This window comes from Penaeus vannamei, chromosome 39, assembly GCF_042767895.1.
Source record: "Penaeus vannamei isolate JL-2024 chromosome 39, ASM4276789v1, whole genome shotgun sequence".
In the NCBI taxonomy this organism is placed as follows: Eukaryota; Metazoa; Arthropoda; class Malacostraca; order Decapoda; family Penaeidae; genus Penaeus; species Penaeus vannamei.
The window spans coordinates 15908837-15913836 of record NC_091587.1 but is presented as its reverse complement, the minus strand read 5'-3'; positions in this window follow the sequence as shown (position 1 = coordinate 15913836).

Genomic DNA, 5000 nt, shown 5'->3' with positions numbered 1-5000 from the left:
ATTATGTTTAAGAACCTATTTTAGACACCTTTTACGATTCAAAATATCAATGTTTTTCATGAAACTGAGACTAAGTACTTACTAATGTTTTCATAATGTCAGTTATCTTCTTCCAATTTTTTTTATCTCTGCACTGCTTTGCCCGTTAATTGTTTGAAGTGTTCTGTAAGTAATAATATAAACTCGGTTGCCTCTGGAGACCACCTTTCCCTTCTCTTCACCCCAGATGTACTTACACAATTGAAGACAGGGTATTAAAAACTTATTATTATTAATCAATGAAAACTATAGGACTTAATAAGGTAAGAAACCTCTGTTTTCTTCAGGAATATCTGTTTCAGATAGGATTTGTTCAGCATCTTGTATTAGTGGACTGTTACTAAAAAAATCTGTTAATTCTTGCGATGGTTCTGCCCTCTGCTGTTGATGTGAAGGTCCTGGTCTCTGGATTTCTGGATGTGTGGGGATGGGTTTCACAATTCTAAAGGATGGAAGCTGAGGCGTATCTTGTCTTTTAATTGGTGAAAATCCTTTGCTTATGTTGAAATATTTCTGTGCAACGTTGTTCTTCACACATGGCTGCTGCATGTTCTACAGGGTAGCGTTTGGAGCAAATCAATCATTCATACCAGTAAAAAAGCAACAAAATTGTCCAAAATGTAACACATAGATATCTATTCTTCACTCACCCTTCATGTCCCTACATGTATAATAAAGAAGGCAAGATTAAAGGAATCACCTAAAGATTTGCAGTCCAGTAAAAAAAATTGCTTGGATAATTGAACCTTGCAATTTGTATTCAGACATTGGATTGTTAAAATATTTTTCTGACAACTGATATTTAATTTTCATAGACTGAAGAAGAGGTGATTGTTACAGAAAGCTGTAGTCACTCACTTAATATATGATAATTATGAGGCACAAGTAGGGCTACTAATAAGGGAAACATGTCTATTTATGGAATATTCATTTTTTTTTTCAAGATGACAAGGTTATATTTGTACTAGTAATATGGGTAACATTGCTTTAACAACTCGAATACCTATCTGATTTACAACACTCGCCAATGAATATCCATTGCGCAGTTGCCTCAGTTCCCTTATCAGTAGGCCTACTGATAAGGGGAACATGTTCAAGCAATATTATATTTGTAGTAGTAAAATGGGTAACAAAACTGCTCGAATAAGTGTAAAACCTATCTTTTTTACAATGACACTCAAGTACAAAAATGACACTCACCAATTGATATTCATCCCGCAGTTTCCTCGGACAGCTCTCTGCAGCGTTGAATCGTGGTGGACGGGGTAAACACGTTTTATTCAGGGTGGTGTTCACGAGGTCTATACGAAACTAGGCTTCCAAATTTTGTAGTAAAGTAGTTGTTAAAATACACATCATGTAATCCTTATTTAAACAACTGGTTATTATCTAGTTTGAAACGTCAATTTTTGTGATCTTAGCCATATGTTTTTTCGTTTCACTAAACTGGAAATAAGAGTTGCTTGCCCGCAGCCTCTGAACTCCAAAGATTCCTCGTGGGATTATATTGTTTTTTATATTCATTACCATAAGTTACTTCCTTTATTAGAATATTTGATAATTTGTGTAAATATATACAATTTTATTTTCATAATAAATGAAAATTCTAAGATGATCGATGTTATTGCCGAAAATAACTCTGAATGGCAACTCAAGCGATGGCATCCGTGAAGTTCATGACGGGCACGTGACGTAACAGTACATGATTGGTGGAATTAACTTGTCCCTTCTGCGCATGTGCAGGATTTTTAAAATGAGCTTAAAATTAAAGCCTGGTCCAGCGGTGTATTAAAAGTTGATCATGGTCGCTGCCAACACGCATGCGCACTAGAGATCTAGATTAAATTTTAATACCCGATTAACTTTTATGGCACGTACAGAAGACGCCCTAAGTTACTTCGGTTCGTTGGATTCGGCCGTTATTTTGCGGCCGATGTCCTCCACTAACATGCGATTGGAGGGCCCCAAAACACTTGTAGTGTGTGTGTGTGTGATAATACTAAAAGCATTGTGCATCGTTGAAAAGGCACTTGAATTCATCGTCTATCGTCCGTGTTATGATGAAACGCATCTCTGTAGGTTAATGTCAGTCAATAATTATTCTCATATTAAGAGGATCATATCATGAAATACAGTTGATAACATAGAAAAAAATGAAAAATGGAAATTATGTTAACAGTATAGTTAGAGGTTTCTACATCTTTTACTGCAAGTGTAATACTCAATAACACAGGAAAGAACTACTGAACAGATTAAGGTAGCCTTGATCCGATTTAATCCATGATTTTCTTTACACGGCTTTTTTTATTATATTATGAGGCTGCGGGGATTTAAACCATCTTTTGGATTAGTAAAGAGCGTTACCCCCAAGTATTGTAGGTTCCTCTCACGAAGTATGTAAGGGAAAAGACGTAAATATATATATATATATATATATATATATATATATATATATATATATATATATATATATATATATATATATATATATATATATCACGATCCTTTTTAACCCTTTATCGGGCAACTGACCATATATGATCACTTAAATACATGTATGTATATGAGGTAATTAAGATATGTGGCTAGCCTAGCCTTTTCAAAGCAGGGAAATCCAGAAAGTGGCCGGGAAATCTACAAAATCGCCGTAACACATACAGAGAGACAAAGGAGCGCTTCGGGCTTCATGTCTGCGCCCGTAGAGCAGCTCTCTTTAACAAGCGAGTATCACACTAGCCGTTATTAATAATAATGATAACAATAATAATAACAAATATATGATTAGAAACGTTTGCAAAATCAACTTACCTATGGAGACAAGTATGTAATCATTGTTTCTCTATTGGCGTTTATGCTTTACTGCAAGATCCTTAACGCTAAGGGAACAGACAGCACAAAACAAATTAAATAAAAATCATGAGGCTTTGGATGGAATTTAGACAAAGAGGGCTTGTCACAGAACTATAAGGCATATGAAAAAAATTGACTTTCCACTAATGATCTTGACTGTTGCCTCCGCAGATTTTGAATGATTAAGTCAGGGGTACGAGAAGCACCTCTGCGTAGATATATCAAAGCGTACAAGATATGTCAAAGTAAGCAGTTCCCAAAAGACTGGCATCCTTAACACAACAAACATTGTTTTTATTTTGAATTGAGATGACATTTAGAATAAAAAGAGGAATCTTAACCATTATCATTGGTTTCATTATCATTAATGTTTGTCTAGTATTATTCTGTGAATATTTTATTAGTTATCATTGCTAATACCAATATTATTATTATTATTATTATTATTATCTTTATACATTTATTAAAATAATTATTATTACCGTCGCTATCATGATTATTAATTATAGTATTACTTTTATTATATACGCCACTCTTATTATGTCATTAAATATTATTAACAGCATCATTTTCATTATTAACACAATCATTACCATTGTTATTATCATTATTATCAATGAAATTTTTATTGCCATCATCGTTATAGTTACGAACATGATGATGATCATCATTATCAGAATCATGAATTTTATAACCATAATTACCTTCACTGTTGTCTTTATCAGTACAACAATGTTCATAATGAAATATTTACGGCTGGCTCAAAGGTCATGATCGGATGCTTCCTTTTTAACTATGCTTTTGTTTTATTTCAATATTCAATATGTAAACACGGTACTGCCTTTGTGTTTATTGTTTCTCATATTATTGTTATTTAATATTTTCTATGACCCTGCCATCATCGTCCTTAATATCAGCATTAATGTCTCCCTTATTATCATTTCACTTCTTTTTCTTTTGCCTTTGTATATTTTCACGTGTTTCTGTACTACAAGAAGATAGTTGATTGACTTGTTGGAAAACTGTGTGGATCTATTTACTAAAAGCACAAGATGTAACCGCTCTCCCCTGCGTCCCTCTAGCAACTCTTCCCAATTGATTTATATGTTCATGTTAACTTTCAGGTGATAGCAGACTTGGCATATTGCGCGTGTGAGAAAGAAGAATGAAGAGAAATAAGGTAGGGAAATATTTTCATATGCGTAAAATATTACAAAGGTTTTTCACAAAATATACAGAAAGTTAGTTTACTTCCGTAAACTAAATAAAAGTAGATCGATCAGCATACAACGCAGAGAGAGAAGGGAAGAATGGTTTCGAAAGTACAGTTGCACAGAAATATATCGTTAGAAAATCATACTTTACAATACTTTTGAAATACCGTTAATGCGACGAAACTGCTGGTATCCCTGATTTTCAAACTACATCTGGGTATGTGGCAAATCACGAATTAAGAGGCTATGTATTCGCAGATAATTTACAATATGGTTTAATACTTTGTTACTAATCAATAAGCTTTCTAAAACGTTTTTTTTTTTTTTGGGGGGGGGGTCAATTGTCATAATATGAGAGGAAGCAGGTATTATGCATAGCCAAACGATTGATATAACAGGTGCTACTCACACTCATTATTGCTATTATATTACTTAATGACTATTGCCATAGTCCATTATGATCAAAACAAGGAAAATAAGATACTGGTAATATATTCAAGTTTCATCCTTTGTTTTCCCACCCTCTGCTACCGAACACTTCAAGCATCGAGGCATTGACGCCACAAACTCGGCTGTTAAGGCACTTCCTCGCATCTCATGCCTGCAAGGCTTTATTTACGATAGCGACACGATTGTGAGTATAGTCTTACCGCATGCATTTCGACATGACCGCCCGTACATTTTTAGTTTGAGATCCGGAGATCTGGGTGGATGTAGTAGAAGCGTGAAGTCACGGTGTTCGCGAAACTAATCTCTTGTCCTGAATAAAATAGAAGGGCTCGGTTTCAGAAAACACCATAGCCCTAACTGTTAAGAGCAAAAGCTGCTCAAGGATTTGCACATATCTACTGCCAGTAAATCGGAAGGGCCGACATCGTTCAGCTCACCGACACCACT